The sequence below is a fragment of the Triturus cristatus genome, chromosome 10, assembly GCF_964204655.1.
Source record: "Triturus cristatus chromosome 10, aTriCri1.1, whole genome shotgun sequence".
NCBI lineage: Eukaryota > Metazoa > Chordata > Amphibia > Caudata > Salamandridae > Triturus > Triturus cristatus.
Window position 1 is genome coordinate 1,192,364,229 of NC_140593.1, and position 12,748 is coordinate 1,192,376,976.

Genomic DNA, 12,748 nt, shown 5'->3' on the forward strand with positions numbered 1-12,748 from the left:
CTCAGTGGACTGAGAAAACAGACCTTGTATGCCAAGTCACATAATCTACCCTATAGTTTTATAACACTCTTCAAATAAACCTTCCATATGTGGCTAGTCCTCACAATGTGTCATACATGTAGTGGGAAGGGTAATTACTATCAATCACTCAGGGTTTGTAAAGCTCAGCTGCTTCACACATAAGGGTCTCGAGGCGGTGTTGGATTCATACTGCTGGATCATGCTGCTTGTTGGTTGAACAATTCATTTATGAAAACAAACTGAACACTGCAGTTCCAAATCTTGCAGTGGCTTTACGCATTGCGTTGACAATCCCAGTTACAGTGGCTTCAGGGGAAAGAACTTTTTCAAAACTGAAATTGATTAAAAATTGTTTGAGGACATCAATGACTCAAGAGAGACTGAATCATTTGGCCCTGTTATCAATTGAACATGACATTGCTAGATCTCTGGATTACGGACAGTTTATCAGGGAATTTGCAGCACAGAAGGCTCGCAAAGTTGACTTCCTCTCATAAAGAAGTACGCAAGATGTTTTCCATGGTTTTAATCAGACTTGCTATGTTTCTACTCACTAAGTATCGCCTCGGTGCCTATTCTAATCATGGGTCCCACTCTGCAACTCTGGGCAACAGCTTGCTTAATCTCCACAACGGCCCCCACAGTGCTAGGATGCCTGGCTTCACCTTGGGGGGTGCCCAGGAGTGGACATCTCAGAGGAAAACCAGGAAGGGTTCCATAGCGGTATGAATACAGCGCTACGAGACCCCTGGGTAGAAGTGCGCTATATAAGTACAAATACATTTACATTTACATTTAAGTATGCAGAAATGAAAAAAACAGGTGGTAAGATAACGAAAGAAGGAAAATGGAAAAGTGGAAACAATATAGAAGAGATAGCAAACAGTAAAACACAAAAAGGTAAAAAAGTAAAAGAAAAAGTTAAAACACATAACATAAAAAACAAACAAATAAAAAAAAAGCTGGGTATTGCTGCTACCTCCACGTGGTGCCTGGTGGAAACAGCGAAAGCTGGCAAAACGCAGCGGCAAATTTTGGCAAAAGTTAAACGCTTGTGTCACGAGGCGGCTATGCAGTGTCTGCAACGGACATGGCCATGCGTAAGACACCATATTCGATATGGTATCGATATTACTGTTTCCGGGCAAAGAGCCACAGATTCTTTCTTTGTGGGGGGCTGTGGGTCCGGGCCCCCCTGTCATGGCCCTGCAGCCGTCTGTGCCAGTCCCTCACGTCGTGTGTCACAATGCCCTCCTCCTCCTAAATGTTATCGTTCTGAGACGAATTCGGAAGGGTAGGAGTAGCCGCAGGTACTGGTCATCTAATGCCTTTTCTGGTCATTTTATTAAAACACGTTCCTGAGCTCCGCCCCGCCCGGACCCCCTCTTCCGGGGCCCCCTACCTACGCTCCCTGCACAGGGCCACCATGAGCCTAGAGCCGCCCTTGGCCCTGGCACTTGGTCGAGGGGGATCCTTATTCAACTAGGAGTCCTCAGAATGTCCCCCAAACTAAGTGCTTCCAATGGCTTCAAGGCGGTACATTTGCCCACAATTACTTATTTAAAGAAGAGATAGAATGCGATGGTTGAGTGGTAAGTGGTATACTGCTGCTCAGCCTGGGTGTGTGTGTGAGAGAATGTTGTTGAATGGAATGTGCATGTGTGTGAGAGTCAGTTGGTGATGGGCTGAGCCGCAGTGAGGCTGCCCCTGGTGGGGCTCTCTTATGTGAACATCCTACCTGAATAAAGATACCTGAAGAATCTACCTGGATGGACTACTTTTTATTTACAACAGTAAGACCCTGGCTCAATATAGGATATAATATACAATACTCATATGTATCTAGAGCAATTTACACATTTCCTGTCACTTTATTGATGAGACGGGTGGCGCTGTCCGAAGCAGTAGGTGGGGAGTACAGAGCTGTCCTGGGCATGAATGTTTGAGGTTGAGAACACACATGTTTAAATCTGTTGAACTCCATGCAGGAAGGTGGTGCTCTAAGTCGGTACGGAAAGCTGGGTCCAGAGCAAATGTTGTAGGACATTGAGGGAAAGAACCTTGCGGGCACACTTGGGCATGCGTAGAGTGAGTAGGTAGAAGCTGGTGGAGCGTACGAAGTGGGTGGTGGTGTGGTGGGTGACTAGTTGAAGGCTGTGGGGAGTAGCTGAGCCAATGTCGCATTGAGTACAATGGTGCAGAGCTGGCACTGTTTCCTACACTTGGTAAACAGCCATCCAGCTTGGTGCCACTGCGGTATGGTAGACAATATCCTGGAGAAGAAGGAGCGCCGATGGCTAATTGAATGCCTATGGGGGATCCACCAGTGAGCTGTAACAAGGTCTAGCTTCCTCATGAATTGAGTGTTGACTGATGTCATGGCTGCCTGTGTCGAGGAGTCGGTGGCGCTGGCGCATTTTCAAGATACTGAGCAGCTGGACCTGACTGCAGCGCCAGAGGTTGTAATGACGGGCCTAGTCACACCCTCTAGGTTCCTGTTAGAAGGGGAGGAGAAGGTCCCATTTGCTGATGATGTAGGTAAGCAGCTGATTTCCATCTTGGATCTGCAGAGAGCCATCTATCGTCTGATGGTCGTAAAGCAGAATTTAGACGGAAGGGTTTGTAAGAGTAGGGAATGTGTGTTTGTGTGTATCATCAGCACATTGATAGCAGAGAACCGAGAGAAGGAGACAATGTCATAAAGGGAGGTGGTGCACTGGGAAAAAAATAAGAGGTCCCAGGGCTTAAGGTTGGGTTGCAACAGAAGACAATGTAGCAGCAGGGAGAGCATTGACCACAGGTTGACAGAGAACATGCGATTGGAGGCGGGGCAATAGAACTATGCTTGTGTTTTCTTCCCATGATGCGTTGGGAGGCGAAGGTTATGGCCATATCAGACACTGCTGAGTTGTTGATGAAAATAAGAATGGAGAGGTCTTTGTGGTGTGCAGAGGTGACAAAGTTGGAGATGTGTGTGAAGGTCTTTTACATCATAGAAAATTTGGCGACAGCACATTTTACGGATTCCATTAGGTAAAAGTAGGAGAGGAAGCTTGTGAGCTGGTTACTACCAGTGCGGCAAGTGTTTAGGAAAAAAGGAACATTTAATGCTTTGTGGTAATTACTAGGAGTGTGGAAAGTTTTCCCCAACTGGTAAGGTTTTGCAAACTTCCAGAAAGTTTGCCATTTTGCTTTTGCCAATGCAGTTCTTTTTCCACATTTTGGCCCGGTTCGCGAGTTTGTCAGAGTTATCCCATCACTAGCGCAAACACGTTTGTGCTGCAGTCGGAATTCTGAATTGGGTGGTCTTTATAGTACCCAATAATTACCCAGTGCTGTTCAAACCTGCCAAAATTTAACAGGGCAAACAATACGGTATTTACCAAGACATAGGGATGTTGATGTGGCAAGCAACAACATCTCCATGTTGTTCCTCAAAAACTCGGAATAGGTGCTCTTTATCTCCCCGGATAAATTCCAAAACCTACAGTGGCGGATTTTTTGGAGTGCAATAAACAGCACCTAAACCCGGCATCAGTGCCTTAAAATGTTTGTGAGATCATTTTTATCCCAATGAAAACCAACCAAATCCAACATCATCCATGGAGTGGGTTGCATGATTCTAGTATTTGTGCGTCATAATATCCTGCATGCAAACGTCTACAGAATTTTTTGTACCCAAGCTTATATTTTTCAATTCACCATGATATCACAGAGAAAAACTGCATTATCTGTTTTCTGTGAAGCATATTTTCTGCAGAACCATTTCATCAACTAATCGAGGATATATGTGAACTAAATTGACTCAAAAGTCAGGGTCCTCAGGTGCATGCTCCAAGGAACAAACTCTGGAAAGTAGAATAAAAGTAGATAAAGATGCAAAGATTTCTGAGATCTTCACAAATGTTTACAAAAATCAAACCTATTCAAATGTTCAGAGACCTGGTGATTAGACAGGATCTAGGCGTGGACAATGGACGTTTTGGTCAATGGAACGACAGCGGATGATTTTAAACAGTCTAGAAAGGAACCTGCGATGAGGAAGTGGATGAAGAGGGAGGAAAGGCAGGTCAAGATCTTGAATGAAAGAGAGTGTAGTCATCAACAGGGGAGTGAAGGGTCATGTGAAGCCAGGATGCACTTGGCCGGTTGACGCCAGGGATGAATTCTATGTGCGGGGTTAAGGATTTGAGATGACTGGAGCTGGTGGTGAGCATAATCAAGATTTACAAAGGACGAGAAGGTTGTGAGAACGATTTTGAGTATTAATCTAATCTTGAAAATGTTACAGGAAAAATTGGACTCCCTGGATCTGAAGATGACCGATTTCGAGAGGTACGTTTGGATGCTTGAGTTCTTCAATTCCAACAGGCGCCTGACTGTTCGGGTCTTCGGTGCTCTGTGTTTGCTACGATTCAAGTCTGCAGTTGGAAGACGTACAGTAAAAGTCTGAAGAGGCTAAGGGGGGGGGGGGTTGAGGGTCCACTGCATTACTATTATTAAAATTGCCAAACCATGTCATTATGACTTGAATTCTGGTATTCAATATTGAGTTAAGAGGGGTTCTTAATCTGGAAATGGGTGTTTTGGTGGTGGAATGCAAGATGCTTGGATGCTGATGTATGTGTGAATTAAGCAAAACCAAAGGAAATGATGGACGGAGTGTTGAACATTGCGAGCACTCACCCCCAGTCAACTGATCTGGGTTTAATCCATCACCGTTCTTTAGCCCACTCTGCCACCCCAGTTCAGACATGGCCATATGCAAATCGGTCTGACCCTGTGCCTCATGGGAACAGTCCAGCACGAACTGCCAAGCCATATATTCCCTGGACCGGAAACAAGCTTCCTAGGACCGGTTTCTGGCATTTCACCCGTCTTCAGCCAGGCTTGCTTGAATCTAGTGGCAAAGTGAGCAAGGGACTCACATCTGAGCATACCCTGCCAACTTATGGCGAACAAAGCAAAACCAAAGGAAATGATGGACGGAGTGTTGAACATTGCAAGCACTCACCCTCAGTCAACTTATCTGGGTTTAATCCATCACCGTTCTTTAGCCCACTCTGCCACCCCAGTTCAGACATGGCCATATGCAAATCAGTCTGACCCTGTGCCTCATGGGAACAGTCCAGCCAGAATACGGATTTGTAAAGCTCGGCTAATCATCCAACAGGGTATCCAAGCGCTTGCAGGTCCCAGAGGCTCATTCGAACAGCCAGGCTTTGATAGGAAAGCAAGGTGAAGGCAGTGAAAACGAAGGAGAAGCAAGGAGAATGCACTCATAAACGGGGGAAAAAAGCAAGGAGTTAGCAGTGAAAATGAGGGAAAAGCAAGTAGAAGGGACTCAAAATACGGGGGAAGAAGCAAGGCGAAAGCAGTGAAAATGAGGGAACAGCAAGGAGAAGGCACTTGGAAAACAGGGAAAATAACAGGGGAAAGCAGTCAAAACGGGGGAAAAGCAAGGAGAAGGCACTCAAAAAATGTAGGAAAAAGCAAGGAGAAAACAGTGAAAACGAGGGAAAAGAAAGGAAACAACACTCATAAACGGGGGATAAAGCAAGGAGAAAGCAGTTAAAATGAGGGAAAAGCAAGAAGAAGGCACTCAAAAACTGTAGGGAAAAGCAAGAACACAGTTAAAACAAGGGAAAAACAAGGAAAAGGCACTCAAAAACGGGGGATAAAGCAAGGAGAAAGAACTGAAATGAGGGAAAAGCAAGGAGAAGACACTCAGCATAGGGGAGAAAAGCAAGGAGAAGACAGGAGCAAGAGTGATGCAGCAGCACGTGGAGAGCTGGGCCTGGAGTCTGCTCCTGAATGTGATGCATGAATGTGGTGGAAGCGAGGATTATGTGCCAAGGTTGATCAGTGTGGGGCGTGGGTTGCATGTCAGCAATGGAAACAGAGTAGCTGACATACCTCTTGAATCACTGTCATTTGGACGGTGGCACACGCCATTCGGGTGATCTCGCCCTCACACCTGCAAGCATATGCCTTCCACCTGCTGGAGACAGCACAAGGAGCTCCGCATTGGCCTGAGGGTTATTCCCCAATTACTTTACTCCCCAGTGTGATCCTGCCAACTTGGAGTGGGGAAAAAAGCAACAGCCTGTCTGATATTGCTTGGTTATTCCCCACTTTAGACACTTGACCTGTGACGGGCATGGTTTGTTATTCCTCATTCTTGGCAAACATGCAGTGGCGGCCATATTGTGTTATTCCGTGTTGTTGACCTATGATCAACGTCCAGCCCATTGTGTTATTCTTCAATATTTGAAGATGGTCAGCCTTCCTAGCCTTATTGGGCTATTCCCTATTCTCTCCACATCAGCAGCCCGCCATCTTGTCTTCTTACTTGCTCACTGAAGGAACATTTCCACTCCCTCTCACAGTCCCTACCCTCCTCTAGTCCGAGAGCATCTGCGCACCCTTCATCCCAGCAGGACAAGAAGCAGAAGAGCCCACCTGAGAGGGGTCAGGTCAGATAAGAGATGCTGGACACCTTCTGCTCAGGGCTGTGTGTGACAGGGAGGAGGCGGAAAGGGAGCTGTCAGTGTCAGCGGATATCAGCCATAGATGCAAGAGTGTACCTATGTGTCGCAGAGGCACCATACTCTGAGAGAGGCCAGAATAAGTCCTTGATCCAAGGGTTGGAATTGATGTAGTCATAACTTCCTGCTGTGAAACACAGAGCTGCTCTGAGAGCCACTTCTGATCTGACAGCATTTAAGAAACACCTTAAAACCTGGCTCTCTCAGAGCTAGACGCTGCTTTGGGTCCTGTTATGCGTAAACCTCCAGTGCCGGGACACTCTTGTTGAGTAGCTGTGCGCTTTATAAATACGCTCATCCATTCATTCAGAGCAGTGTTTCAGGTCTGTGTTGTTTGCTTAAAGGGTGCCACATCCTGTGAGGTACTATCATCAAATGTCATGTTAATTCCTGAGATGCTGTCATACAGTAGGTTGTATGATGTCACCTCCTGTGATGTCATCAGAGTCAAGGAACGTGCATGGCGTCTGCCTCTCACCCTCCCAAGCCATGTTAAAGGTTGAGCAGTCTGTATGTTGGGTAGAAGCTGGTGGAACAGTATGTGTGGAAGGGCACTGCTGTCACCAAGGACCACAGTGGGGAGAGGGTGAGGACTGCATTTAGGACTTCAAAGAAGGTATCTTTGGCACCAGGGTATGATGGGGCATAATGAGGAAATCCTGAAAGGGCTGATTACTTACCTTTCAGAGTTGGTAAGTTCGTGGTATATAGGTGGTCCAACTCTCTGTAGCACCATTCTCTGCCCCACCACTAAATGACTTTCATAATATATTTCACTATACTAATTCACCATTAATCCTTTATAGGTTCTGGAGTAGCATGCTACTCACAGAAAAAGCACTTTGATGCCTCGTCAGGGGTAGTAAGCGCTATATAAATGCAAGCATTTTTTCCTCTATCCCTCCGTACCCTTCTCTATCCAAATAACTGATTAGCTTCGCCACCAATCAAATTACTTTCATATTTTCACTACACTAATTCAACACTAATCCTATATGGGTTACGGTGTAGCGTGCTACTCACCGAAAAAGCACTTCAACACCTTATCGGGGGTAGCAAGCGCTATTTAAATGTAAACCTTTATCTCTTCTATCCCTCCACTATCCTCAATCAAATAACTGACTAACATATCCACCACTAAAATTACTTTCATATTTCACTATACGAATTCAACGCTAATCCTTTATGGGTTCCGGAGTAGCGTGCTACTCACCGAAAAAGCACTTTGATGCCTCGTCAGGGGTAGTTAGCGCTATATAAATGCAAGCATTTTTCCCTCTATCCCTCCACTATTCTTCTCAGTCCAAATAACTGACTAACATATCCACCACTCAAATTACTTTCATATTTTCACTATACTAATTCACTACTAATCCTTTATGGGTTCCGGAGTAGCGTGCTAATCGCCAAAAAAGTGATTTGACGCCTCGTCTGGGATAGTAAGCGCTATATAAAGGCAAGCCGTTTTCCCTCTTCAATCCCTCCACTATCCTTCTCAATTCAAATAAGTGACTAACATATCAACCAGTCAAACGACTTTCATATTTTCACTATACTAATTCACCACTAATCCTTTATGGGTTCCGGAGTAGCATGATACTCGCCGAAAAAGTGCTTCGACGCCTCGTCAGGGGTAGTAAGCGCAATATAAATGAAAGCATTTTCCCCTATATCCCTCCACTATCGTTCTCAATCCAAATAACTGACTAACATATCCACCACTCAAATTACTTTCATATTTTCACTATACTAATTCAATACTAATCCTTTATGGGTTCCGGAGTAGCGTGCTACTCGCCAAAAAAGTGCTTTGACGCCTTGCCAGGGGTAGTAAGCGCTATATAAATGCAAACATATTTCCCTCTGTCCCTCCACTAGCCTTTTCAATACAAATAACTAACTAACATATCCACCACTCAAATTACTTCCATATTTTCACTATACCAATTCACTACTAATGCTTTATGGGTTCTTGAGTAGCGTGCTACTACCCCGAAAAAGAGCTTCAATGCCTCATCAGGGGTAGTAAGCGCTATATAAATGCAAAATTTTTCCTTCTATCCCTCCACTATTCTTCTCAATCAAAATAACTGACTAACATATCCACCACTCGAATTACTTTCATATTTCACTATACTAATTCACCACTAATCCTTTAAGGGCTCCAGAGTAGCGTGCTACTCACAGAAAAGCACTTTGTCGCCTTGATAGGGGCAGTAAGCGCTATATAAATTCCAACCTTTTTCCCTCTATCCATCCACTATCCATCTCAATCCAAATAACTAACTAACATATCCACCATCAAATTACTTTAATATTTTCACTTTACTAATTCACAACTAATCCTTGATGGGTTCTGGAGTAGCGTGCTACTCGCTGAAAAAGCGCTTTGATGCCTCGTCAGGGGTAGTAACCACTATATCAATGCAAACATTTTTGTCTTTTTTCATAAGATCACTCATGCCTTAGACAAGGAGGTACAAAGGAGCACTAACACGGTTATCAGGGTGCAAGGGGCTGACAATGTTTACAAACATCTCCCATAACTGTTCTCAGCTACATGGCTCTGCCAGTTGTGCGTCACGCCAGCGGTGTTCCAGTGGCTGCTCCATATTTTCAAAAGTGGTTGTAGACATGACTGACACCTCTACATGCTTAGCTCTCACTGTGAAGAGGCCCAGAAAAAATGTACATTATGCTGCGAAATTGGCATAATTTTGGAAATTTCACATTATGCTTGTTTCCCAAAATGACATCATTATGGCTTATCACAGAATTATGCCACAGTTTGTAGCAAAATGATAGTGCAGGAGTGCGGAAACAATGCGAACAACCAGAACATGAGCGGCTGTTGGTGGTGGCACTTGTGTTTTTGGGTAATTTTTTGGGGTGTGAAATACATCCTTTGTCAATAATTGAAGCAAAGACACATCTCACTCAAAATGTAGAGCTAAAAGGGAGATTTGCATTTTTAGTAATTATGCAAAATTTCACTTAATATTTTATGAAATCTTCCAAAATAAAGTGATAGCAAAATACATACATTTTGCACATGCCAGAAATAAGGATGAAGTACCTTCTTAGATCAGTGTAGTTGAACATTATGCAGAGTTGAGATCTAGAATTTTGGACTAACCACAAAATATATGAGCATCACCGAAGAAAGGAGTTGCAGTTACTTGGTTGGGAGTGTATCGAAAGAAGTTTGATGTGCTACAGGTTGGGTTACTTGAGCGCAGGAACTTGGAACGTTTATGGTAAGTCCAGGACATTAATGCATTGATGCTAGGGGAAAAGGATTTGGACCAGTTGTGTGCCAATTGGAAAGTGACCCATCATTGCCCATGCCTGAAGCGCACTGATGGAAGACAGTCATTGAGAGGGAGGTCATGCGATGCTTCCCAGTCTCTTGTTAGTTCATTGGGCTCGACTCATGGAATCAGATAAGATTCTGAACCATCGGTCCAGCTCAGGACCTCTAAGAGGTCTGATCTTTGTGCAGTGTGGGAGTTACCGAAATCCAGTTTTGTCATGGAATTTATTCCAGGTAAAAGAAATTTGGTTGAGTTTGTATTGGAAGGCTCAAAAAGGTCCCAGCCTGAGTACTAATGCCTTTATTCGGGTGATGAGGAGACTTCTCTCGAGGTATTGAACTGTGGTTGCTGCCTATTTGTCACAATGCCCATTGGCAACAGATGATGGGGATGATGACGATGATGATGGTGATGAAGTAAGAATTCACTTCTTGGTGGAATACTGAGGCAGCTGCAAGTAAAAAAAACATGGTTTCAGGCAAAGGACCTCGAACTCCTGATGAAGGTGCTTCAAAATATTCACCAGTTTCTACAACCTCTTCAAGGCACACCTGCTAGATATAGGGGGTGGCGTCACCGTAGCTGACACTATACTGCTGCAAGGAAGTGCCATGAGAGGAAAAGGAATATTTGAATGTGATATATCCAGCCATAGTCCCACTCCAGGCGGGTGATCATATGGAAGTTTTCAGAGTAGGATGTGAGATACCCTGTCACGAAGACCGTCTTTGGGGAAATGACCTTCTTGAGCTGAAGAAGTTGAAAGTCATTGCGAGGCAGTAAAGACACCTGGAAGGAACAGCATGTGGGTTTGGAAACAGGGACATGGTCAGAATGTGGCTGAACTATTCAAAGGGAAGAAAGCTATCTTGTAAAGATTCTTAAACTCTTACTTGAGGATCAACTTGCAGATGCTTGTCGTAGAGCCTCGTTTGATTTGATGGTGAACAGGGTAAACCAGAAGGGTATGGAACTCAGTAGTCCAAACGTGGGGAATGCTCTGAATAGCAACCCCAGAAAATGATCGCAACGTCCTCAGACCGTCTTGGGATCCAAGCAAATGAAGCCTCCTCAAAGGAATTAAGAATAGCACTTGAACCAGAAGTTCAGGGTTGGGAAAGAGGCCTCTGTTTGCTACAACCAAGGGTATTTGGAGAGCTGCGACCTGAACCACAGAGGATGGGCGTCCAGCTTCTGAAAAAGACCTTAGGTGCCCGGATGGCCAGCCTTGTGCTCCAGGCAGAGGAAGACACAAAAAGGAGCACTTCAGACGTGGATCTGATCGCCTTCCGGTGCCTGATGAAAGTGCTCCAAAATATTCATCAATTCCTACAAGTGCTTCATATCAATCGGCAACTCCTAACCTGCCAATGAGAGCAGGGGCCAGCATTATCATAGTCTAACACATATTTATTGATAATGAGAAATACAGTCAGGAGTATATTGATTAATTATTTACTCTGGTGGAGGACCACCTGTCTTGTTCAGAATTCTTCCGCCTGCCTGGCAGAGGTCGCTAAGTCTTCTCAGCAACCACTGCTGAGGTGGTAAACCTGAAGGTGAAGAGTTTGCCAAGCGGGCGCCATGTTTGTTGGGCTCAATAGGCAAACCTTTTTCAGTATCAAGAATAAGCTCTTTAAATCGGACTTTGGTCACCAAAACACAAAATGTGGATGCCGTCTTGGAGATGGACACTAACTGGAAGTGTCCATCCAAGAAAGGGATGCCAGGCAATGGTGGGGTTCAAGACCAAATCCCTGTAAGGACACTCTGGATTCTCGGGCGCATGGAGGAGTGAGTTGATGTATATGAAAGGCTGTGGCGAGGTGGAGTTTTTTGATTGGCCAACACACCTCTAATTTCCAGGGACCAGGTTGCAAAAATTGGCTGCAATGGTGCTATTTTTTGTTTTTTGTTGATTGTCACAGAAGTTTTTTTAGTAGAGGTTTGTGACAGTGAGAAGTTGCAACGTGTGTTTTCGCCAGCATATGTAAAGTTCTATGGAAAAGTGCAACTTCTCCCAGTTTGCAAACGTCTTGCATTCGCCACTTCCGTGTTGGAATCATGATGATTTATGTTGCAATGTCCTCACAATGGTTCCCCATCAGATATAGTGCGCTTTGACTGCACAATGGCATCGCACACCAAAAAGATCGGCAAATGGACGGCCCAGATGTACAAATTGTTCATGCAACGCAGCATAGAATCCAAATCTGCAAAAGGAGAGATACCGTGTAGCATCAAACCTACAAAGATTGGCCATATCTTGGTGTCAAACCCTATGACATACGGGTCACATGGAGCATTCCGACAGCAGAGCAACGTTACCGCTGCCTGGAAGGAAACGGTGGATGCTGTGCCACATGGAGAACATGGGCCACCAGGGCCACGCCAAAAGGAGAAGGATCGCTGGTGCCCCCGCGAGACAGTGCCAGAGTATGAGGACTTAGTGAGTGGGAGAAGTGCCTCAGGGGCAAGCCCCCACCACGAGCAAGTGGCAACAGAGACTGTCCATAGAAGAGTTTGCCAAGCTGAATAATACAGTGAGTGTTATGCCCCCCCACCAGTGGCAATAGGCCGCTGTAGTAAGAAACATTAACTGGTCTTTCTGAAGGGCGTGCAGAGGCTGTGCAAAGTGAATGACACACACATCCCCTTGTGTGCTGCCTAGTAAGTAGAATAGGAGAGACTGTAAACCCCTGCTGAAGGAGAGTGCCAAGAAGCCCAAAGCTGCCACAGCCAAGAGAAGTGTTGAGTGACCAGGAAGGGTCCAGCAAAGGTAGTGATACCAAGTGCCTTAGAAGGGGACAAGAAGAAGTTGTTTCCGAAGAGAGAGGACCTGGAATGCCGGTGTCAGCAGAGGGC